Genomic DNA, 27,390 nt, shown 5'->3' on the forward strand with positions numbered 1-27,390 from the left:
AAATAAAAGATAAAACTATGGAATATTTTTCCTGGCCAACTAAGGTTGGACCGCTCTGCATATTACTGATGTGTTAATGCTGCAATCGTTATCCAACGACCAAAACAACGGGACGCACTTGATGCTAGATATCTTTATATCCTTTCTCACCAAGCTGCTCTCTTGTAAATATGTATATAAGCTGTAATTTCTCAACTGTTCAATTGGATATTGTAAATTTACTGTATAGTTACCCTGTCAACCTGTAATCGTTCAACCAACGGCAGTAATTAATGTTATGAACATTGACGCCAGATACTTTATACCCTTTCTCCCCTGACTGTTTCAATGTAAATATTTGTATAAACTTTATAATTTACTATGATTTTGTTGTTGCTAGGGGCTTTACGTCGCACCGACACAGATAGGTCTTATGGCGACGATGGGATGGGAAAGGCCTAGGAGTTGGAAGGAAGCGGCCGTGGCCTTAATTAAGGTACAGCCCCAGCATTTGCCTGGTGTGAAAATGGGAAACCACGGAAAACCATTTTCAGGGCTGCCGATAGTGGGATTCGAACCTACTATCTCCCGGATGCAAGCTCACAGCCGCGCGCCTCTACGCGCACGGCCAACTCGCCCGGTTACTATGATTTTCTAATGAGTGTGTCAATTATTCTTCAGAACACCACTGCTGGACTCGCTAAAATACCCAGTGATTTTATGCATTGGTGACTACTACGTCTATAAACTTATATTGTATAACTGTATCACCAGTGAACAAGTTTTTCTTGATTGCTTAAAGGTACCTGATTTTTGCCTTGAGGAGGTAATTTGACTGATGATGCCCTCAATGAAGGGTGAAACATGTCTCAAATAGAATTAATAATAAATTCCTAAATCAAAATCAAAAGCTGGTTCTATTGCTGTGATTATAAAATTCCTAAATGTTTAAAAATTTATATGTATTGAATTGGTGACACAATAAACCCTTTAGCATCCTACATACCACTTAGTCGAGCAGCTCTCCTTCTTTCTCTCAATTCTTCCTAGCCCAAACTTTGCAACATTTTTGTAACGCTACTCTTTTGTCGGAAATCACCCAGAACAAATTGAGCTGCTTTTCTTTGGATTTTTTTCCAGTTCTTGAATCAGGTAATCCTGGTGAGGGTCCCATACACTGGAACCATACTCTAGTTGGGGTCTTACCAGAGACTTATATGCCCTCTCCTTTACATCCTTACTACAACCCCTAAACACCCTCATGACCATGCGCAGAGATCCATACCCTTTATTTACAATCCCATTTATGTGATTATCCCAATGAAGATCTTTCCTTACATTAACACCTAGATACTTACAATGATCCCCAAAAGGAACATTCACCCCATCAACACAGTAATTAAAACTGAGAGGACTTTTCCTATTTGTGAAACTCACAACCTGACTTTTAACACCGTTTATCAACATACCATTGTGTGCTGTCCACCTCACAATATTTTCGAGGTCACGTTGCAGTTGCTCACAATCTTGTAACTTATTTATTACTCTATAGAGAATAACATCATCTGCAAAATGCCTTACCTATGATTCCACTCCTTTACTCATATCATTTATATATATAAGAAAACATAAAGGTCCCATAATACTGCCTTGAGGAATTCCCCTCTTAATTATTACAGGGTCAGATAAAGCTTCACCTACTCTAATTCTCTGAGATCTTTTTTCTAGAAATATAGCAACCCATTCGGTCACTCTTTTGTCTAGTCCAATTGCACTCATTTTTGCCAGTAGTCTCCCATGATCCACCCTATCAAATGCTTTAGACAGGTCAATCGCGATACAGTCCATTTGACCTCCTGAATCCAAGCTATATGCTATATCTTGCTGGAACCCTATAAGTTGAGTTTCAGTGGAATAACCTTCCAAAAACCGAACTGCCTTCTATCGAACCAGTTATTAATTTCACAAACATGTCTAATATAATCAGAAAGAATGCCTTCCCAAAGCTTACATACAACGCATGTCGAACTTACTGGCCTATAATTTTCAGCTTTATGTCTATCACCATTTCCTTTATACACAGGAGTTACTATAGCAACTCTCCATTCATCTGGTATAGCTCCTCCGACGAAACAATAATCAAATAAGTACTTCAGATATGGTACTATATCCCAACCCATTGTCTTTAGTATATCCCCAGAAATCTGATCAATTCCAGCCGCTTTTCTAGTTTTCAACTTTTGTATCTTATTGTAAATGTCATTGTTATCATATGTAAATTTTAATACTTCTTTAGCCTTAGTCTCCTCCTCTATCTGGACATTATCCTTGTAGCCAACAATCTTTACATACTGCTGACTGAATACTTCTGCCTTTTGAAGATCCTCACATACACACTCCCCTTGTTCATTAATATTATTCCTGGATTGTCCTTCTTGGAACCTGTTTCTGCCTTAAAATACCTATAAATACCCTTCCATTTTTCACTAAAATTTGTATGACTGCCAATTATGTTTGCCATCATGTTATCCTTAGCTGCCTTCTTTGCTAGATTCAATTTTCTAGTAAGTTCCTTCAATTTCTCCTTACTTCCACAGCCATTTCTAACTCTATTTCTTTCCAGTCTGCACCTCCTTCTTAGTCTTTTTATTTCTCTATTATAATAAGGTGGGTCTTTACCATTCCTTACCTCCCTTAAAGGTACAAATCTGTTTTCACATTCCTCAACAATTTCTTTAAACCCATCCCAGAGTCTGTTTACATTTTTATATACCGTTTTCCAGCGATCATAGTTACATTTTAGAAACTGCCTCATGCCTGCTTTATCAGCCATATGGTACTGCCTACTTTTATGACCTTCCTTTCTATCACGTTTATTTTTAACTATGACAAAAACAGCTTCATGATCACTAATACCATCTATTACTTCAGTTTCTCTATAGAGCTCATCTGGTTTTATCAGCACCACATCCAGGATATTTTTCCCTCTGTTTGGTTGCATCACTTTCTGAATCAGCTGTCCTTCCCATATTAACTTATTTGCCATTTGTTGGCCATGCTTCCTGTCGTTCACATTCAATAACAAAAGTGTAGACTGGTACACAGCTGGGCACCTATAATAAAACTGGTTTAAAAGCATTCATGTAGCCAAAATACTTGAGAAACATGATGTATGCACAGTAGAACCATGCTAGTCTGAACTAAATGGGACCGAGACCAGTTTGGATTGGCGAAAATTCAAATTACCAGGGTTAATTCACTGTTGAATCTTTACAAGCCTAAATAGGGCAAAAACAAATCATAAATTAATTCCAGTACAGTATTACATTACATTATTCAGTACTGTACACCCATATTTATGTATTGGGCAAATAACAGTATTAAATAATATTGTATGTTATGCACAAGAAATTCTTATGCTTGATTGCTTGAATTGATCGGTACTCTTACAACATGATGAATGTGGTAGGCAGTTGCAGCAGTCAAATACTCGACCATCATTTTGGCTAGTTTTGTATTCAGTTTTGCGCTGAGCTGTGATGTGTCATCTAGTGAAGTGCATATCAGTGTGTCTCAACTCTTAAACTCTGCTATGCTGTGCTGTGCTTTACTGTGCTGGTTCTTGTTTTTAAAATGTCAGGCAAGAGAAAACAGTTTGGTGTCATTGAAAGACAAACTTGAAGTGTTCAATTGCCTTGATAAAGATGAAAATGGAACTAAATTAGCAGCTGAATTCATTCTTGGAAAAGCAACCATTAGTGATTGGAAGAGAAATTGAGACGAAATTGCGAAGTTCTGTATAACATCATCTAAAAAAAAAAACAATTGTTGAACAGCATACGTCTCAAGTGTCCGATGAAAACATTCTAATGTGAAGTAGAATTTGAATGAACACCATACGTTTCCAAATTGAGCTTGTTGATATATTCTTCCTGCTGCTGCGCAACTGTCTAATGTTACTCACAACCTCTTGAGAACTACTTGTAATTTCATTTGTTTTCATTTTACCAACAAGTTCGTTCAGAAACAATACTGATGTATTATCAATACAGGATTAATGACAATACATTCTGTACAAGTGTTACTCCAGTAACATTGAGAACAAGTTAAATGTTCATAATATAGACAATTATCAACTGCATAAAATTGTTAATATAGTTAACGAAGGTTCAATAACAATTACACAAGTCAAATAATACTGAATCAATACAATCTCAAATGGTTTTTTTAAAATGATTTTAAAAGGATGTTCAACAGATGAGTTTCGTCAATAAATTTAAATGACAATGTTAACACTAAGATTTTAGACAAATGTGTTTTAACTTAAAGACATAATTTTTATTGTTATATGACTTGTAAAATATTATAAGATTTGTCACTCATGTTTACAAAGCATATTTTAGCTCAATAGACTATGTTCACGATCTTATTAAACCTTGGGTAAATGATAATTGGCTGATGATGCTCACAAAAAGGAGCAAAACATGTACAATATCAACAATTTAAGAAAGATGGAAGTCCTTATTAGCTTATTATGTATTGAATAGATGGTATTTAATAAAATTATAAGAATTTGTATTACAAGTAGATCTTCAATACAGACAAATAATTAAATTTATAACCTTCAATTATTTCAAGTGGAAACTATTTGCCACAAGAAGTGTACTGCTGCGATGAGACTGGACTTAATTTTAAGCAACTGCAAAAAAAGAATCTTGCTGCAAAGACTGAACCTAATGCACCTGGTTTCAAGATGAGCAAGGAGCACATGAAAGTGTTGGCATGCTGTAATGCAGCTGGGAATAACAAGTTACTGCTTATGGTCATTGGTCATTGGCAAATTGAAAAATCCCACAGCTTTTAAAAAGATAAATGTCAATTAATTTCCTGTGAACTACATGCATCAAGAAAAGCATGGATGATCAGCGATTGACCAATGAATTAATCAAAGACTGGTTTCATAATCAGTTTGTCCCTGCAGTACCAAAGTTCAATAATGAAAAATTACTTCTTCTTGATAATGCCCAAGCACACAGCTCAACAGATGAACCTGTCAATGGAGATAAAAACTGTTTTTCTGCCACCTAATATTACTTCAGTGCTGCACCTAATGGACCAACAAAGCAAAGCAAAGCAAATCAAAGCAATGTCACCTCCATACAGGCCATGAAGGCCCTTGGAGGAGTGGAAGGTAAAGGCTTCCACCATTGTTAACTTCGGCATGTGATGGGGTAGAGTGGTTAGCTCTAGGCCCGGCCGCCTTTGCCCCCAGGAATTAACCTGGTACTCATTTTTGGTGTAGGCTGAGTGAACCTCAGGGCCATGTGCACCTCCGGAAGTGGAAATCTTGTTTTTTTTTAATTTTACGACTTCCGGGCGAACCGAGCACGCCTTTACCACCTCGGCCCTAATGGACCAACATGTGCTTCAAAACTTAAAATGTGCATATTAACAAATTCTTTTCAGACATCTGATTGAGAGTGATTACCCTTCTTTAGGCATACTCCAAATCCTTAAAAAGGTCAATATAAAAGACATGATCTACTGGGTGGCTTGAGCATGTGGAAATGTTAAACAACAATTAATAAGAAAATCATGGACAATATTATAAGAATAAGAATAGTTATTCACCATTGATCGTTGACATGAAATAGGTTTTGTCATTCAATATTACAGAATTATTTCTATTATCATCTGTATACAGTTGAATACCTGCCGGCAAAAACTTTGTAACCCTCACTTTTCTAGAATGCTGGGTTTCCATGTATAAAAGATGTATGCAGTCAGAGTGAGGCATGTAGGAAGTTATGTTGGCAAACATGTACATTAAACGTCTTTTTTCTTTTGTTTACATTTCGCCGCGGGTCGTGTGGGTGCAGAAATGTTGTATCAATGGAGGAGGTACGTCGTGTGTCGCTAAGTCCTAGTGTGTGCAATGACATAAATAGGGGACGAAAATGCAAAATTAATTATAGTAAATATGGAAGAGGAATGAAAAGAAATACAAGCAGAATTCAGGGCAACCTTATTTGGCCCACAGTAACAAATCAGTGAATGGGAAAATCCCTGCTGAACAGGTGGGTGCAAAAACATTGTAAGCCAATAGAAGAAAGTCAACGTGTTTAATGGAAGATTAATATGTCTTATATTTTAATGCGTAATCAGAGCTTTTATTATCGACTGTATTATATGCATGTATAATGTATTATATGTATTATATACACTGTATATGCATATTAATATGTCTTGCTCTCTTTACAAATTGCTACCTGTAAATGTAAATACCAATGTAGAACGCCGAGTTTGGAGGACAACAGAATACTGTTTGAAGAATTCTACAATTTAGACTACAATGCACAAACATGACATTTAGCTTCATCATGCATTGAAATTGCAGATATCAAATGTAGGGAGACCGATGAGGTCATTTCGTGCAGACACTGCACATTTAAGTACTTTTTAAGAAAAAATACAGAATAAATTCAGGTATGCCAAAAAACCTTATGCATGATACATAGAATTACTGCAGGACATCTGCAAATGCTCCAAGAGAAGATAAAATGTGGCATTCCCTTTGAAGACAGAAGAGGTACACATAAGAATCGTCTAAACAAACTTCAGAACAATGTGAAAAATTTTATAAGAAAACACAGTGAGAAGCTACCAAGACAAAGAAAGCCACTGCTCAAGACATAAGAATGTAAAGCTCTGCCTGAGTTCCAATTAGAATGTTACTAAGCTTTACTAACTCTTTAAAGAAGAGAATCCTACAGTACAATGCAGTGAAAGAGCGTACAGAGATATTTTCAGGGGAGAATATAATTTACGCTTTGGAGTACCACGTTAGGACTCATGTGGGTATTGTGATAGACTGTTCCTTCAGATTGTTAACAGTAAAAATGAAACCAAAAGAAAGAAAATAGAAGAAGAGAGAAAACTGCACCATTTACGGCTGGGAGCAGCTTATTCAATGCTGCAGAAGAATACTGAAAAGGCTACACCAACGTCTATTCGCATTCACTTTGCCGTATATCTCAACCAAGCAGCATAGTTTTCTACCAGGTGGCTCTTGTCTAACAAACCTGGCCACTCTGCATAGCTTTGCTTCACACACCATTGCAACTAAATCACAGCTGGATATCTGCTACGTAGACATTTTGAAAGCTTTCGATTCTGTAGACCATACTCTGTTGCTCCATAAAATCTCCGAACGATTTAATATACATGGCAGTCTTCTGACCCTTCTTGCTGGCTTCCTACATAACCGTTGGCAGAGAGTGGTAATATCAGGCACTTCATCCTCATGGTTACCAGTCACCTCCGGTGTCCCACAAGGCAGTACTCTTGGCCCCTTGCTGTTTTCTTTGTTTATGGACGATCTGCCGTCCGAACTCAACGAAACAGCGAATACCCTACTCTTTGCTGATGACTGCAAGATATTTAGGGAGATCAGGAATCCAGCAGATGCAGCTCTGCTTCAGTCCTCACTTAATGCCCTCTCGAACTGGTGCCGTACTTGGAAACTTATCCCCAATCCACAAAAATGCAGCCACATGATCATAACACTACGTAAATCTCCTCTACCGACATCGTATTACCTATGAAGTAGATGTTGATTCCCACAGGGAACCTAAAATATTTGTCCTGAATGAGTAAATTTATAATACCAATATAATGGTCCGTTATTGGACATTATAAATTTTCCAGCTAACTCATTCTTGGTTGCCTGCGTTTCACCCTCGTGTGCTAAGTTAGGCTCGTCAGTCTTGGGTGGTGTGCTAAGTCCCAACTGACGAGCCTAACTTAGCACACGAGGGCGAAACGCAGGCAACCAAGAATGAGTTAGCTGAAAAATTTATAATGTCCAATAACGGACCATTATATTGGTATTATAAATTTACTCATTCAGGACAAATATTTTAGGTTCCCTATGGAAATCAACGTCTACTTCATTTGATGGCCAGGCAGGCATCTATTTTTGGAAATGAGACATAGCTCTCATAGTGCATTGGCACTGCTGGTGGCTTCAAATAGCCTATGCAGTGGCCTCCACGGTATGCACTAGCCTTGCGTCTTGGGTGGTGTGCTAAGTCCCAACTGACGAGCCTAACTTAGCACACGAGGGCGAAACGCAGGCAACCAAGAATGAGTTAGCTGGAAAATTTATAATGTCCAGTAACGGACCATTATATTGGTATTATCATATTACCTACTCGACAAGCCCATCACCGTGGTTACGCAACAGCGTGACCTAGGTGTAATATTCGATACAAAATTACAATTTAAGACCCATATAGAAACATATACAACCAAGGCTATGAAATTACTAGGCATTCTCTATCGCTTCACAGAAATTTCTGACCCCATTGCTCTTCGTCACTTCTTCCTCATGATCATTCAACCTCTCTTAAACTACTGCTCTCCGATTTGGACAACAGCCTCCCCCTCCAATACTAAGCAATTAGACAGAGCAGTGTCCTTTTTTACTGCAATTGTAAGGAACAGAAACCCCAAGCTCAGAAATCTGTCTACGCAGCAGGTATTAATGGCAATTAATATGTCACCGCTGCACATTAGGCGACAGGTAGCTGACCTGAGATTCCTTCACGGGATCTTAAATGGACATTACCGCTCGGAACATCTTGTCTCACTCTCCTCTCTCCGTGTTCCTTCCCGCTCCACCAGAACCAAAGACCTTCTCCACATTCCCCACACTCAGCACTCAATACTTCAACGATCTTTCCTAATCCGCCTCCCAACACTCTTTAACAATATTAATAAGGGACAAGAGCTTGATCTAGCATCAAATAAAAGTGTATTCGAGAGGTGTGTAAATAGTATCTTACATATAAGTTGATGTGAAGGGATTATACCGCCATCTTGACCCACGACGACGGCTATGAACATGGACATTCTCATGGTTTTCGATTTGGACAGTTGTTATTAGTAGGCTGTGTACCTGATCTTGTTATATTTTGTTATGTTTCTTATGTTTTATTATGAAAGTTTACGTCTGTTGACAGTGCAAGTGAAATTTGCTCAGTGTAGCTGTATCTTGTGCTTCGTGAATAAATAAATAAATAAATAAATAAATAAATAAATAAATAAATAAATAAATAAATAAATAAATAAATAAAAAACCCACCTTGTCATATGCACAGACCTCCAGCAGGTACTGACTGTCCTGCCCTTAACCATTCTGCAGTATTCTATCGTCAACTATCAACTTAGAATCAAGTAATACATAATGTTGGAGACAATAAGGTGTGGATGTGTGTATGGCCTGAAAATGTAGCCAAACGTGGATCAACAGAAATAACCTCTTGCCTCCTGAAGTACATAACCTCTGAATTTTCAGTACTAAAATCAAGTGAAGAAAGAACTTTAGTGGTGTGGTCAGATCAATGTACAAAGCAGAATAATAAATGGAAAACTATTGTTCTGTATCAGTATCTGCTGAACTTGAAGTACTTCACATCTGTGGAGCAAAAATTACTAATCACGGGCCAGAGCTTTTTGCCTTGTGATAGAGATTTTGCACTAATTGAGAGAAACAAGAAGAACCACCTTGTGTATGAACCGTTTCAATGGGTCTAGGTAATAGCAACTGCAAGACCAAGCATCTCGTGTTTGGTTTGCTACATGCAGCAGGATGATTTCATTGATCTGAGCGCTATTGAAAAAGAAATCCGCAAAGATCCAAATTGCAAAATAATGGACTACATTTGGATGAAGATATCCTCAGACTCTCCAACAGTACTTCAATGTCGCAAGAGCCATAACTACCTACCAACTTGGTACTACTCAAACTTAGCATTACTTTCTAGAGGTAAAGTCAACATCTCAGTTCCGCATGTTATAACAAGCTTGGATAGACTACCTAGACTGTATAAAGACCCATTGCCTGTATCTGCGGAAAAGAAAGCTAATCTGCTAGACATGTGTCGATACATTTCTGAAAAATATTGAGGTTTTTATGAGAATCTAGAGACAAAGTGAAGTGACAATGTAATGTTTATTCATCATAGCAAAACATTCTCGCAACAATATTGCTGGTGTTCAGTGAATTCTTTTAAACAATGGGAAGCTCTAACAATGGGTAATGCAAATTAGAAGTGTGGTTTCTGTTTCATTATTTTTATACAGAATAAAAACAATAAATGATATTAAAAGCTATAAATATTTTCAGTAGTATAAACGTTGTAACCTGGAAAATTGTGCTACTTCCGTTACAGTTACAACCTTTTAGCACGGACGTCCAAAGATCATCTCTTATATCTTGATTTTAAAGTCGCACATTGCCAAAATTATTATGCATTAATAACTAGTGAACTCATTTAAATTAATTATCATTGGCAGAATAAGCATTCACAAACAATTTGCTTGTTTATTTGGTTTTCTTCCCTCCTGAAAAATTTACATTTTGAGGGTTGCGTTTTTGCCGGCAGGTATTCAGTTATTAAAAGTCAATATTAACAATTTTCATTTCCAAAAATTCCTTTATGTCATAAAATGGATTTTCCAACATCCACTTATACAGTTTTCTTTTAAAATTATTGATGGAGACATCCTTCGTAGAGAATGTTAAATTATTAAAAAAATATTATACTATTTACTTTATGTAAGTTACCTGTTTTTACAAGTCTGTCTTGGGACATCAATATTACCCTCATTTCGAGTATTGTGTTGGTGGATGTTTTCTCTGATGGTAAGTTCATTCAGATGGTGTTTAACAGACAATAATGAGATAAACATATATAGATTAATAAGTCTTCATACTTTAAGCCTGGTAAAAAGGGGGCGACAGTGCTCAGAAGAACCAGCTTTACACATTACACGAACAAGCTCCTTCTGTATTAGCAATACATTATGGACATAAGATGAATGTTCATATGAAATATGGGACTGGAAGAGCCCAAAATATGCCATTCTCAAATACTCTGCTGTTATAAATTCCCTCAATTTCCACATAAGATATGAGACCTGTGATATCTTTTTACAGATATGATTGATGGTACTTCCCAGCTTAATTTGGTATCAATATGAATACCTAGTAGCTTAAATGACTGAATTTCTATATTATTGGACAATCCTAACAGAAAATGTTCAGTTTTATTCTCGTTGCAGAGTAGTTTATTAGATAAAAACCATTTCACTGCAGTCCTAAGAGTTTCTTGTGTCATCTCTTACAGACTTAATATGTCCTGATTAATGTTAATAGTGTTGTGTCATCCGCATATGATATAACTGATTGTGACACAACATTTTATGGTAAGTCATTAACAGCAACATTAAAGAGAAATGGACCTTGTGGAAAACCTGTCATATCATCATTCATTGTAGAATGTCTAATTGCTACAAACTGGCATCTGTTACTTAAACATATATTAATTATGTCCAAAGTGGGACTATTTATACCATAATACTGAAGTTTTCCCAACAAAATGTCATGATTAATACAGTCAAATGCTTTACTCAAATCACATAAAACCAGAGAAACCATTTTCCTATTTTCAAAGGCTGTTAAAGTTTGATTGACAATTTCCAGAACAGCAGAGATAGTACTTTTACCCCGTCGGAATCCATATTGATTATTACTAGACAACTGGGCGTGAGTTTCAAAGTAGTTACTAAGCTGACTGTAAATAACTGATTCCACTATTTTAATAAATAATAATGTTATTTGCTTTACGTCCCACTAATTACTTTTACGGTTTTTGGAGACATCGAGTTGCCAGAATTTTGTCTCGCCGGAGTTCTTTTACGTGCCAGTAAATTTACTAACACAAGGCTGACGTATTTGAGCACCTTCAAATATCACCAGACTGAGTCAGGATCAAACCTACCAAGTTGGGCTCAGAAGGTCAGCGCCTCAACCGTCTGAGCCACTCAGCCCGGCCCACTATTTTAGACAATATGGGAACAATTGAGACTGCACGGTAATTTTGGGGAAGATGTTTGTCACCCATTGAGAGCAATCAACAAATTAATGAGTGTACAGATGATCTACATCTTGTGCAACAAATTCCTGGGTATGAAGGACTACTTTAAATAATCTTATAACAGGATACCCAAAACTTCCTCTAGGTTGCTATGAAGTCAAATTCAACTGTTTGGACGATTTCATTCAGCAGAAACCCTTAGATATTACCGTGAACTCATGTCATAGTTCAATTTCAGTTAATTTACTTAGTGAGGTTAGGATTTTGTACCTTAACACGAGAAGTATCAGAAATAAGCGTGACGATATTGAGTTGTTGTTATTCCTCATTGGTGAAGTGGATATTGTGGTTGTATCTGAAGTTTGGATAACTAGCAATGAAGCTAAATTCTATAATCTAAGGAATTATGGTTGTGTATTTGCTCGCAGAGATGGTAGAGAGGGAGGTGGAGTGGGTATTTACGTATCGCATAGTTGGAAAGTAAACTTGATATCAAAATGTGAGTTGAATCATAGCTTGGTGTGGATTGAGATTTACAGATATCAGTTCAAAAGGAAAGGTTGCAATCACATTAACATTATTGCCGCATACAATCCTAACCAGAATAGTGCCACTCCATTCCTGAGTTCTCTTGAACAATTTCTCAGTCAGCCTAATAGTCCTAACAAGCTGTGTTTGTTCCTAGGTGATGTCAATATTGATGTTTCATCCAGTGACCAATTAAAAAGAAAGTATCTCAATCTTCTAACTTGCTATGGTTTTGCTCAGTGCAATAGAACATTCCAACCCGAATAGGTGACTCTGCTAGCACCTTACTTGACCACATATCAGTGAATAATTCTGAATTATGCTATACAGTAACAAATATTAATAATGACTTAAGTGACCATAATATTTTAGTTTTTGACATGCTATGGCCAAACCAAAACACTCACCTAACATCTCCTCACTCTAATATTTCTGCAATACAGTAGAGTCTCGATTATCCAATGTAAACGGGACCTGGAGTACGTCGGATCACCGAAAATGTCAGATAATACAGAATAACTTTGAAAATGAACTGAAACAAACAGGAAAGCTAAAATAATGACATGTTTTACGGTGCTCTATTTATTGACTTACCAATTCAATTGTACAGTACATGTAGTATTAAACGAAAACATTCCAGATGTCTTACAAAAAGAAACTTTTTTCCACAGATTAAGCTACCTAATACCGTACCGTTTTTGCCACCGATCACGCTACCCAGCACTGGCAGGAAAATTAGGGTCCCCTTCATTAAACTCCTTCTGGAAATACACAGCTCTTCCCTGCAGAATGGTGCCAGATATTGGCAGGCCCTTTTCCCGGTGTTGAGATACCAAAGAAATAGTGCTTCACTTAATTTTTCGTACTGACATTTTTTCATTGTTTTTCTCTGCTCTGGTAGAGCACAACTTTTCAATTTCTTCCCTCTGTTTTTTCCAGTCTCCCACTGTAACACGTCCAACACCATAATCTGAAGCCACATTTTGAAGAATTTCCCCTTTGTCCAGTCTCTTTAATGCACTCAATTTGTGTTCCATAGAAACAGTCACCTTCTTCCATTTACTCGCTATACTCACAGAGGATATGAAAACTATAACATCCGCACCCAACCAATACTATAATGACTGAAGACTCACTGCACCTGTCCTTGAGAAAAACCCAGTCCTACCGCCAGCGTTCAGGCCAGTGCTTGTCCCATGGTCGCACCCTCCACAGTGGGTGTGCCTGAATTTAGTCTCCACCAAAAGTTGAAATTAAGTCTAATGGTGTCGGATAACACGGAATGTCGGATAAGCGAAGGTCGGATGAGCGAGACTCTACTGTACCTAGTAGGTGTAAGGAGAATGAATCGAGTAATACCTACACGAACACTGGTATACACAAGTCAGATACATATCATGCGAACAGTTGCCAAATAGATATATTGTATGATTCATTCATTAACCAAATATGACAAAAGGACAATTATACAAGCTGTCCTAATAAACACAATATAACATTAAAGGGCATAAACAAACCTAGGAAAATTCCTTGGGTTACTAATGATCTTCTGACCCTTATAAAGGGACGAGACTGCTTGCGTGCAAAACTCAAACATCCTACTCACAAGAATAACATGCTTCAGAGACAAGAACACTGCAAGTGTAGAAATACAGTAACTAACTTAAAAAGAAGACTTAAACATGACTACTACTCAAACCTTTTCAAATCTCATAACAACAATCCAAAACAGGCATGGAAATTAGTGAACGAAATCATTCATAATAAAAAGGTAACGAAGGTCACGTGTACCAAGCTTGAAATTGAAGGCAAAGTAATAACTGATAAACAGGTTCTGTGTAACTCATTGAACTGCTTTTTTTTTTATAAACACTGCCAGAAACCTAGCTCTAAGTATTCCTGAACATAATACTGTGTCTTTCAGTGAATTTACTGGTTTTGAATCCCTTTACCTGTACCCAACGGATGTAGCAGAAGTTAAGTCAATCATATCTAACCTTAAACGTGTGAATAGCTGCGGTATAGATGACATTACTACCTCACTATTAAAAAAAGCAAAAGACCCTATAATAGGATTACTCATAGAGATCATTAATGAGTCCCTGACTACCGGTATAATACCCAATAAACTAAAGATAGCTAAAGTGATCCCTGTGTTTAAGGGAGGGAATAGATTAAATCCAAGTGATTATAAGCCAATCTCGATTTTTACAATTTATCAAATTAGAAAAGCCTGGAATTCGTGGCCTTGCACTGAATTGGTTTCGAAATTACTTAACAGGATGAAAGCAACTTGTTACCGTGAAAAACTACTCGAGCTCTGCCAAGTATGTAACCCATGGTGTCCCACAAGGTTCCATACTAGGTCCTATTTTATTTCTCATTTATATAAATGATATTTCTCCATGTAATTTAAATGGCTATATCACATTATACGCTGATGACACCAATATCTTTTATATGGGCAAAAGTAAGGACGCGGTTTTAGAAAACATGCAGCAGGACATACTCACTCTCTTACACTGGTACCAGTGTAAAAAACTGACAATGAATCTGCAGAAAACAAAATACATGCTTATTTCAAAACAAAAAATCCTTCACTCAAATAGTGATAAATTACTCATAAATGATTCGGAAATAGAAAAAGTAAATAAAGTGAAATATCTTGGATTAATTATTGATGAGAACCTGACCTGGAATGACCATGTTGAATACATAACTAAGAAAATCACCCCAGTTGCTGGGTTACTAAAAGACTTAGATATTTAATCCCTAATCCCTACAAATTTATATTCACTAGTACATAGCCACTTGCAGTACTTATGTGTAATTTGGTCACATTGTATGAAGTCTTCCCTGAATGAACTAATGGTGATACAGAACAGGGCAATAAGGAACATATTTAACTTACCATTATACACCCCAGTAAAAGACCTATACACTCAGACCAAAATTCCACCTCTCATCATAATTACAGAGCTTAATTCTGTCATACTAATGTATAAAATAAAAAGAAACATAATATTTCACAACACTACTTTAATAACCAATTCAGACAATCACAGGTATCAAACTAGACATGCAGATGATTTGGCCTGGTATCACATCCACTCTTCAAAATATGGGAAGAACAGTTGTAAATTCTCAGCAATACAAGCATACAACAAACTTCCTGCTGACATAAAAATTGCCCCTACTTTAATCACTTTCAAACTAAAGGCAAAGGAAAATCCATGGAATAGATACTTCATAGGTGAAATATAAATATAAATAGGTAATGCTTAAAACAAACACCCACCCCGCTTTGTCAATCCTGTTGCATCGTTACTCACTTGTAGTACTAAATAGTTTAAGTATCTTTGTATAATTAAGGAACTATAGAATGGTATTTTATTTTTATTTTTTACACTTTCTGTATTGATGTCTCTACTTTTACTGTTTAAGTCACCTGATTATATCATTGTAAGTATCAGAGTTTGTAGATCCACCATTGAATATATTATTCATTATTCCTTTGTATGAGCCTTAGGCTCGTTGGAATTAATTATTGAAATAAATATCTATCTAAGGGACAAAAGAAACTGACTTGGACGAGGGGTTAGATATCGATGCAAAAGGCCATCGAGTTATTACAGAAGAAGAAATTGTTTCTCTTGTTACATGGGAATCTGATGAAGAATTAGATGCAGCTGATGGAGCAGATGACTCAACTCAGCTGATTTCCCACTCTAAAGCAGCAAAGACATTAGAAACATCCCTGAAGTATGTGGAGCAAAATGCTAACAATACAGCTATTGATGTCACATTTATGAGATGATGGAGGAACAACCGCCTTGTTTGTTTCTTTACGCCAATGCAAAATTACTGATTTTACATAAAAGAACAACCTGTGAAGTGCATTACAGTACAATATTATGTTACTGTAAATTGATCATATAAAATCATCTCTAAATAAATATAATTGCTTTATTATTTACTTATCTGTAAAATATACTATATATATTTTTAAAACTGTATCAGAGATTTTGTGATAGATATTTACCCAATTCAGCACACTGGTAAGTTTAATTTTTTGCAGATTTTGGTTCAGATTATCCAGGTTTTTGGACAAGTGGGATTCGGACTAACAAGGTTCCACTGTATCTATGAAAACATTTACTTCACAAAATGATAAAATTGAGCAAAGAGTAAAAGGTACTTTGGAAATTCAGTGAAGCAGATCTTAAAAATCATTATCCTAGTATCCTCAAACTAGAATTACCAATGATCTCAATGAATTTTATCAGAGTCATTTATCTTGAAAAGAGGTATAAATTCAGTAAACATAATAGTTACTTGAAACTGAAAAACATGTGGTATTTACATATGTGCTAGCATTTGGATGAGACATTTCCTGATCAGTGAATAGGAAGTCATGGACCCGTCAAATCCAGTGGAATTTAATGTCTGCAGGAATGTGAAAAACAAAGCATTCAGAACTGAAGTCGATACTCTGGATAGCCTCCGAGAACATATTATTCAAGCAGCAGATGATGTTCAGAATGACCCTGGTGTCTTGGCTCTAGTACGCCACAACCGAATTTGGAGATGTGAAGCCTGTATACATGCCCAATGTTGGACGTTGTTTTTTTTTTTTTTTTTTCTTACAACTTCCTTTACGTTGCACCGACACAGATAGGTCTTTAGGTCTTATGGCGACGATGGGGCAGGAAAGGGCTAGGAGTGAGAAGGAAGTGGCCCAGTGGGGTTCGAACCTACTATCTCCCGAATAATGGATACTGGCCGCACTTAAGCGACTGCAGCTATTGAGCTCAGTCGTTGGACTTTCAACAATTACTCTGACAAGGAACCCGCAACTTTTCCATGCCTCATTTTTATGAAACTTAGTAATAATGCATGCAATGAGTTAAAAGTAACATCTGCGAAGTAGTCTGTTTCAGAATTCTTGAATCTCGAGTTACTGAAAGCAAATATTTGAACTCCTCCCAGCAGTCAGGAAAGCTGAAAGTGCCCATAGGTAAAATGTAAGATAAAAAAATTACATTTAAATGTTATCTCAGCTCAATTCCTATCAGAACATACATTTTGTTTGAATAATAATAATAATAATAATAATAATAATAATAATAATAATAATAATAATAATAATAATAATAATAATAATAATAATAATAATAATCTGACAATTATTAAAATTAATATTTAGTATGTTAAGTTGAAGAACTAAATGTTCGATGTACAGTTTATTATTGCACCAGGAACATATCATGAAAGAATTTTCATCACTGTTTACCACACTGCAGCTTCCTGATACATGAAAATGATTGTCCAGAACATTTGAACATTGAACAAGAGAAGTCATAGGAGTAAAACCTGCTGCTGCATTAGTTGATATTAGGATGAACACAGGTGAGTATAAATAGGAGAGTGTATTTTGATGATGAAAATTCTGTCATGAAAATTTTGTTTCTATGAAGTTACCTCATTGCATTAAATTTCCAAGTAATTTATTACAATTATTATTATTATTATTATTATTATTATTATTATTATTATTATTATTATTATTATTATTATTGTGATTTTGTGGTGGACAGAGGTGAAAGAAGATGTGAGCATAAATGAGTCAATATAAGACAGTCAAAAAATTAATTTGAAACTTTAAAATTATAGTTATATTTCTTTCCCCTTTTTTCTTTCTTTTTCTTTTCAGATGTTAAATTAAAAAAAGAAAACAATTTGCTAAGTGACAAAACAAGATTTCAGGGTACAGAACTAGCTCCTTAGCTTAGGTACAAAGTTAGAAAAATCAACAAATTGCCAATTAACAATCTGAGCTTAGAGCTCCCACATTTACAATTTTACTTGAGCACTACTGATCCATTCACACAATAGTCAAGGAAACTGATCTCCCAATTTCTTTTAAAAACCAAGTTAAGAGCCTCCTTGCTCTACAAGTTTGTCTGTGAGACTACTCTCTAAACCTCTAAACTCTCCAAAGGCACCATTCAACTTTTACATTAATAAACAGAGTGTCTTTGCTCTATAAAATTTACATTTTTAACATATGTCCAGGCCTATCAAAGGCAAAACCTACACTTTACAATTCAAACAGCATTTACTGTCTTAGATGCTCAACAGATTAACATCTTAACATTAAAGGAATGAAAATGTTTAACAGGGGTATCGAGTACCCATCCTACCAGGCCTTTGTGAAAAACAACAGGTTAAGTTACTGGCCCAAAACTCAAAATGGTGAGGAGATGGACACTTGCACTCCTTGAAAATCGAAATGAAAGTTTAAAACCCTATTTGGGCTTATAGCCCGAAATTACAGAGGCTAATCGTATACTACTGAGGTGACTAGATGGAAAAAATATTTAAGTTACAGAGCTTACAAACGGTTACAAAATCATAGTCACCTCAAAATTAAGTTGATAGGGAATGTGAGAGGGTATCTCACTCTCTATTCTCTGATTACGTTTAAATTCCTTTGGTTTTTTTTTAGATTTACATTAGAAGTTTTGAAATTTACATTTATAGAAAATCGATGTTACATTATTAAAGATTGGAAACCTTCCCCTCGAGCTAGCTTTCAAACATTATCACTTAGTTAAACCAGGACTGCCATTACCTTGAGCTGGACGTCTCGACAATTAACGAGGCACCTGCACCTCCCTTTACAATCAAACACACTAGACTGGAGCGAAGAATAAGACCACCTGGCTCGAAAAATGTGCCAGCTTATATACCCGAGAGGAAGGCTCCAGAAAACTCTGGGCTAAAGCCCGACACACCCCTAATTTTCATTGGGTAATTAAATAGATAAAAGACAATGCTTATTGGCTGAAAAATAAATATACAAAATTTTCTATTGGTCAACATTTGAAGTTGGCAGGCAGAAACAAGAGATTTATACAGGTTTTACTTGAGATAAATCCTCTCAGTGGCTGGGTTACTCCCCAAAAACAAGAAATAATCAATTCAGTTTAGGAAACCTAGGGCATAACATAAATTTAAATGTCCTAACTTCTAGTATTAGTTTTTTTTTTTGCTTTACATCGCACCGACACTGATAGGCCTTATGGCAACAATGGGGCAGGAAAGGCCTAGGAGATGGAAGGAAGCAGCTGCGGCCTTAATTAAGGTACAGCCCCAGCATTTGCCTGGTATGAAAATGAGAAACCACGGAAAACCACCTTCAGGGCTGCCGACAGTGGGGTTCGAACCTACTATCTCCCGAATACTGGATACTGGCCGTTAGTATTAGTTGTAGATGGCATCCTTCAAGGCGTTTCATTTGAATGAGTGGGGTGGGTGTACCTTCTGGTACAGACCTCCCCCATCGAAGACTTTCCATGCGGTGATACTTTGAAGTCTTGCTTGTTAGAAAATGTGAAGTTGAATTTTGCAGGCAGAAAAGTTCATTTATAAAAAAATTACGTCAAAACAAGTCTTGAAGTCTTCCTGAAGCCGTAGAAGTCTGGGATGTAAAGTTCAAGTTTGACAGCAAGAGCGGCCGCCGCTGCTGATACCAGGGAGGGATCTCTCAGACCCCCCAAGTACCCTCAGATACATCTCTCCCGCTACCTTGAGAGGGGTAGCCATGGTGATGGTCGCCACAGACCAGATATAGAGACACTGCTCTAAGATGGGTAGGCGGTTAAGTTACCACACCTCAGCCCTCACCGGAAAGGATGGTGCTCCAGCACGTCGTTATGAAGGAGACTGGGCCAAAGCAGGGTGGGCCACATACCCCACGCTAGCATCACTTGCCAGATGTTGATACATGGCCGCAGATGACAGAGAGTGCACTGAAACAGTCAATTACTTGGCAACAGAGATAGTTTTTATGGAGTGCGAGAATTTGTTTATTTTTCTGCAGGTTCAGATGAGATGGGCGGCATTAAGGATGAGTGTGTGAATTGCAGGCTTAGTTTTGGAGGCGGCGGTACAGGTAATGGCAGCCAGGTAGTGGGAGGAAATAAACCTTACTAGAGGGGAAGGTTGTACAGGATTATACACATCAACAAAATAATACCCTTGATGGATATGGGCAGCGCAGAAGGCCTCCCCATACCTCTCTTACAAAATGACTTCTACTAATGGCTTTTAAGCTACTGAGCTGTTGGGGAAGGAAATATAGCAGTGTTCTTACTGGCATAACTTAAGTGGCCTATACTGCAAACAAGAGATTTATATAGGTTTTACTTGAGATAAATGGACTCTAAAAATCCTCTCACTGGCTCGGTTACTCACCAAAAGTGTGACCGGTGTTAGGAAATCCAAATTAATACATGGGCCATGAAATCTGGAGGCAAGCTTGCCTGCAGGTACAAAATTCTTAACCATGACCTGATCTCCGACCTTTAAATTGGTGGGCCTCCGTCCATGAACATATCTCTCTCTAACCTTTTCATGAGAAGCCTTAAGGTGACTTTTAGCCTTCTTCCACAGGTCCCTAATATGAGTATTATCGGGATCTATTGTCTCTGACAATATCTCATTGAGGAACCAAACATTTGACAGCAGCGTGTTAGGAACAAACTTGAACATGAGAGAGGCAGGAGTGAACTTGTGGGACTCATGAACAGCTGAATTTAGAGCAAAAGATAACTAATGCAGAGAAGTATCCCACCTGGAATGATCTTCATGAAGAAAAGCTATCAAAGCATCTCAAAGATTACGGTTGACCCGCTCAGCCAGAGACGGTTGAGGGTAATAAGCGGAAGTAGTTACATGGGATATGGACATATCAAAACAGAATTTTCGGAATAAGTTAGAGGTGAAAGCCTTTGCATTATCAGAAGCTATATATTGACAGGGACCAAAAGAAGCAAAGATCGTATTAAGACAAGAAATAGTAGACTGAGCGGTGGCCAGCTTAGTCGGAAATAACCATGGAAATCTAGTGAATCCGTCTACATATACAAGAATGAACTTATTTGAGGGAAGGGTCTGACGTAGTCTATGTATAAACACTCCATGGGGCAAGATGCCTGATGCGACGACAACAGCCCTAGCTTAGTCGACAATGTGGGCTTATTAAGCAAGCAAGATTTACATGCTTTAACCATTTCTCTGATTTTGCCGTCCATACTCTTCCAAACAATTCTTTCTCTGATTTTCTCTCTTGTTTTGAAGATGCCTAAATGCCCCCCCCCCCTAATGGGGTCTCATGATAGTATTCGAAGATCATGGGCACAAGAACAGCTGGAATGACTACTTTCATTTTCTGATCGTGCCTCAAAGGGCAACACTAAAGACCGTTCATCAACATATAAGGGACAACCTGTTCCCCAGAAGAAAGGGCTTCCATAATAGCAGCCAGCACAGGATCTTTACACTGATATTTTTCAATATCATGAAATAACATAGGGAGATCAATCAAAATAGCACTAATACTAGAAGGTATGGGCATGGGAAGAGAAGAATTATCTTCCTGTTCGCTGGTCTCAACATCATTAGAAAACATGGGGCTTAGTCTATCTGCGACCACATTTTCTGATCCTTTAATGTGTTGCACATCAAATTGAAAGGCTGAAATTCTGATAGCCCAATGGGCGATACGCCCAGTACGATGAGGCCTAGCTAAGACCCAACTTAAAGTTTGATTGTCTGCCTCTAATTCAAATTTGACATGCTCCAGATAGAGGCAGAACTTCTCCAATGCAAACAGGACTGCCAAACCTTCTAGTTCTTAGACAGAGTACTTGGCTTCTTGAGCCGATAAAGTCCTAGACGCATAGGCAATAGGCGGCCTTCCGAGCTCCGTTTCCTGAAGAAGGACAGCAGCAACAGCAGAGGAAGAGACATCAGTTTTGACTACGAATTTCTTAGAGAAATCTGGCATAGCTAATACTGGGGCGTTACAAAGTGCTAACGTAAGATCTTCAAAAGCAGCTTGCTGCGACGGCCCCCATTCGAATTTGACACCTTTCCTACGAAGTAGGTTCAGGGGCACCGCCCTATTAGCGAAGTTAGGAATACATTTCCTGAAGAAATTCACCATGCCTATGAAAATCGCGATTGTTTTGATGTCCTTAGGAGGCTTGAAGTCGTGAATAGCCTGCATTCTGGAATGGTCGATAAAGACACCATAGGGCGACACAATATGCCCTAAGAATGACAAAGAAGGCTTAGCAAAAGCTACCTTAGATAATCTGATAGTCAACCCAGACTTACGAAGATGGTTTAGGACTTCCTTCAGGTGATGTAAGTGTTCTTCAAAGGTCTCTGAAAACACGATGACATCGTCGAGGTAATGATAAAGATATTCAAATTTGATATCGGAGAAGACCCTATCCAACAGTCTAGTAGTAAGGACAGCCGCGCCCATGGGGAGCCAAAAAGGCACACGGTTGTATTCATACAAATTCCAAACAGTGACGAAAGCTGTCAAATGTTTGGATTTTTCTGCCAGAGGTATCTTGTTATATACCTGGTTAAGATGGTAAAGAACTTAGCCTTGCAAAATCATGAAAAACAATAATGAAGATCAGGAAGGGGCACAGACTGTAACACCACCTTACAGTTCAAAGCCCTGTAATCAATGACAGGCCTGAAACTCCCTTGGGGTTTTGGTACAAGAAAAATGGGCGATGAATACACCAACTTTGAAGGTTGAATAATACCATCCCTTAACATCTGATCAATGATTTCCTTAAGAGCCTTCATTTTAGGTGGAGATAGCCTATAAGGAGGAAATCTCACTGGAATAGAGTCAGTTAGCTCAATCTTGTACTCAATAAGGTCAGTGGCGCCAAGGGTTTATGAAAATACGTCAGGAAAAGACTGACACAACCTTCTAATACTTTCAGCCTGATCCTCAGGTAGATGCCTAAGATCTAACGACATCTCACTCTGGGAAGGCGAAATACAGGAAAATGACACAGAATTACATTTCAACAGAGGAATATTAATGTTACTAGCAAACTTGAATGTACACAACTTGCTCTGAAGATCGAGCAGAAGACCGGAATGAGACACGAAATCAGCCCCCAATATTACAGGGCAAGACAATTGCTTGGCCAAAAATAGCTTAATTTTCCAAGTAAATTTTGAGATTCCAACTTTAGCAAAAATGAAGCCTAAAATTTCCAATGGTGAAGAATTTGCCGAAACACATTTAATAGAAGACACACAATAGTCCGGAAATTTACAGCAAGCTTTTAGTTTAGAGTACCACTCCTCAGAAGTAATGGAGCCAATGCTCCCTGAATCTAATAACGCCATGACGGGTTAGTTATTCACTTCAATTTTAAGAAATAGCACGTATCATGGGGTCTCAGAAGCAGTTCTGAGGCATTCTCTAGGGCCTTCAAATGATAAATTAGATGAAGTTTCATCCTTGAAGGAGTCATTACTTGATTTAAAGGGGGCTGAGCCTCGGGAAGGTAAACATTGCAACTCAGCCGATAACACTAGTCATTTCCTATCTCCTGGGTTAGTGAAGCCAGCACCAGAAGTTGAACAAGACAGTGTGCTGGAATTCTTGGCTAGATGGGAAAACAACCCGCACCTGAAACAACCTTGGGACAGACCTGCTCCATTCCTAGATCCACTAGATTTGACCAAAGGGCATTTATTTCTAATATGTTCAGGTGCTCTGCATGCATAACACTTGTGTGTGGGGAAGTTTCGGCGAGGTGGTGGCCGAGAACTGTTAGATGACGGAGGAAGCTCCCTGACAACTCGTAAGGTATCAGTGTACCTTACTCCTTCAGCTGACACTGCCGTTACCTCGAGTTCTGAGAAGGTTTGGGGCTGAGGGGCAAAACATAGGTATGACCTATAGCGCGGAGAGATTCCTTCTACAATGGACAGCACAATTTGATCTTCTGGAAAATGAAGAGCAAATACCTTGGTATAAAACTTTATATCTTGAATAAAGTCAGCCAGATTCTCATCCAACCTCTGTGCTCTGAAGTAGTACTTCCCTATTAGGGATGACATTGCTCTAGCAGGAATAAAGTTAGCCAGACGATGGGCATGGAAATCTTCTATCGAAGATCTATCAGCTATTGCTTTTACTATCTTGTCCGAGAGGTTGCCTACAGAATAGGGGTAAATTATTTGTAGAATTTGGGAACGAGACAGAGCAAATACTAAAGCATGGTCTTGAAATTCGACTAAAAATGAAATGACTTCATTAGTTGAATTAATTGAAAATTTGGATATGCCTTTAAGCAACATGGCTAATGGGTGGGGCAAACTGCTAAAACCAGCTGACACCATTGGTGACGACACTGGAGGTTGACAAGGTTCAAACACAGCATTACTCGTAAATAAAGGTGGAAGTTGTTCTTAGATGATCAGACACTTGTTCTGATGCGGCAGATGTTTGTTGAGTAGCTACTGATTTCCTACTCTCAATAGACCTACTAGAGTCCTCTTCCACAGCCAAGTTTACAGTTTGAACAGGGTCAATATTAGCACTAGCGGGCCCAGACAACAACTGACTAACCCTATTCGACATACCAGACAGGTGTTCCAATAGATTACTCACTTCCTTAGCATGATCATCCTTTAGTTTTAGAGACAATAGGTCCCTAGCCCTATTATAAAAATGAAACAGTCTAGCCTGAACTCTTAAGTTGATTAGCTGAAGGATCACTAACTTCAAAGAAACAAACTACAGAAGCTAGCTCAGTGGTATTATCCGTGATAGTGGACAGAGCCTCATCAATTTCTTTGTCCCCAAATACCGGGATACATATGGGAAATTCAAATGATTCCTTAAGTTTGGCAATGTCTGCCACAACCGTGCCACCAGATTGGACCTTCCTAATTAGAAATTCATAAATCAATTCCTCATTGCGCAGGTACCCGTGTGCAAGGACTTCATGAGGACCAGACATATTGATAGAAAATCTAATAATATTTGAAAATTTCCAGCAACCAAGAAAATTTCTAGAGTTCGGAGTTGATTTCTATGATTAGCAGTCGAAAGGGGCTTTATACAGACCCATTCAACCATGCTCTGCTACCACTTGTTCCCAAGATTTCATGGTGGACAGAGGTGAAAGAAGGTGTGGGAATAAATAGGTCAATATAAGACAGTCAAAAAATTAATTTGAAACTTTAAAATTAGAGTTATATTTCCTTCTCTTTTTTTTCCTTTTCAGATATTAAATTTTAACAAAACAATTTGCTATTTATTTATTTATTTATTTATTTATTTATTCACGAAGCACAAGATACAGCTACACTGAGCAAATTTCACTTGCACTGTCAACAGACTATTTAACAAACGTAAAATTTCATAATAAAATATAAGAAACATAACAAAATATAACAAGATCAGGTACACAACCTACTAATAACAACTAAGCGACAAAACAAGATTTCAAGGTACAGAACTAGCTCGCTGGCTTAGGTAAAAAACTGGAAAAATCAACAAATTGCCAATTAGCAATCTGAGCTTAGAGCTCCCACATTTACAATTTTACTTGAGCACTACTGCTCCATTCACACAATAGTCAAGGAGACAGACTTCCCAATTTCTTTTACACCAAGGTAAGAGCCTCCTTGCTCTACAAGTTTGTCTATGAGACTACTCTCTAAACCTTATAACATTACAGCCTTCCAAAGGCACCATTCAACTTTTACATTAATAAACAGAGCGTCTTTGCTCTATAAAATTTACTTTTTTAACAAATATCCAGGCCTAAAAAAGGCACAACCCATTTTACAATATGTAGGATGCTAAATAGTTTATTATGCTACCTATTCAATACATTAGAAATTTTAAACATTTAGGGATTTTATTTTTATTTCCATATGAGACATGTTTCACCTTCTTTGAAGGCATCATCAGTCATAGTACAACCTCAAGGCATAAATCAGGTACCTGATTTGTGATTAAAGTGTAAATACTAAGATATGTTGACATATTACAATAGGGATAGTCAAGAGAAAAACAATGTTCATTGATGATAGTTATGAAGGATAACAGCGTCAAAATGTTAGGGTATGTCCTACAAAGGATAACTTAACATATTAACATGGGGCAGTCTAAGGGAAAGATAAGTGACTTGCACTAATAGGCAAGTTCACAGGGTATTTGACAGTATCCGGCAGCAGTGGTCCGTATGAAATATTGACGTTACATTATCAGAAATTTTGGTAACTGTTACTAAAATTTCATTAAGAAACAATGTTCATTGAGAAAACAATGTTCATTAATATATGGAGTTAAAAGGGGGTATATTAACTTATTTACAGATACAGTAGTCGGCACAAATGCGTAAATACACAGGGTATTTTAGCAGTGTCCAGCAGTTGTGGTCCGAAGAATCATTGACGCTATGCAATTAGAAAATCTTAGGAAATTACAAAGCTTATATATATATATATACATGGAAGCATTTTGGGCAGATTGTCTGGCACCAATGTTCATAAGAATAATTACTGCCGTTGGTTGACGATCATAGTTTGAAAGGGCAACTAGACAGTAATAATGACGTTATTCTATTGAACAGTTGGGAAATTACAAGCTTATAATACATATTTACAAGGGAGCAGTTTGGGGAGAAAGGATACAAAATGTCTGGCACCAATGTGCATCACATTGTTTCTGCCGTTGGTTGATGATTTCAGTATTGACAAGGCAACTACACAGTAATATGCAGTGTGGTCTGACCTGAATTCATAATTATTGGAATGCTAGGAAAAATATTCCAACGTTTTTTTAAGATTGCCAAATGAGGTTCTGGAAGCTGTCTGGTTAAATTCCCGGGTTTGTGAATATGGATCCATAAGCAATGGTGACCGGGTACTCCGGTTTTCCCTGTCATCTTTCATTCCAGTAACACTCTCCATTCTCATTTCATAGCATCTATCACTCATTAATAAATCACTTTGGGAGTGGCAACCCCATCATACTAACAGCCTATATCTGCTTCATTCATTCCATCCCTGACCCAGTCAATGACTGGAA

At 37.5% G+C, this 27,390-nt stretch overlaps 1 protein-coding gene across 4 annotated transcripts in view; it reads right to left on the reverse strand.

Annotated features, from left to right (window-relative positions):
* Window positions 1-27,390, reverse strand: part of LOC136862909 (tetratricopeptide repeat protein 39B) — a 545,055-nt gene that overhangs the window by 432,222 nt on the left and 85,443 nt on the right. The window contains exon 1 of one of the 4 annotated variants that reach the window (XM_068226208.1): window positions 12,857-12,981. The exons of the other annotated variants lie outside the window; for them this stretch is intronic. The gene's annotated coding sequence lies outside the window, so the exon portion shown is untranslated. Of the gene's footprint in view, window positions 1-12,856; window positions 12,982-27,390 lie in introns of those variants that run through there. 4 annotated transcript variants of the gene reach the window in all.

The sequence above is a fragment of the Anabrus simplex genome, chromosome 2 (genome assembly GCF_040414725.1).
Source record: "Anabrus simplex isolate iqAnaSimp1 chromosome 2, ASM4041472v1, whole genome shotgun sequence".
NCBI classification, from domain to species: Eukaryota; Metazoa; Arthropoda; class Insecta; order Orthoptera; family Tettigoniidae; genus Anabrus; species Anabrus simplex.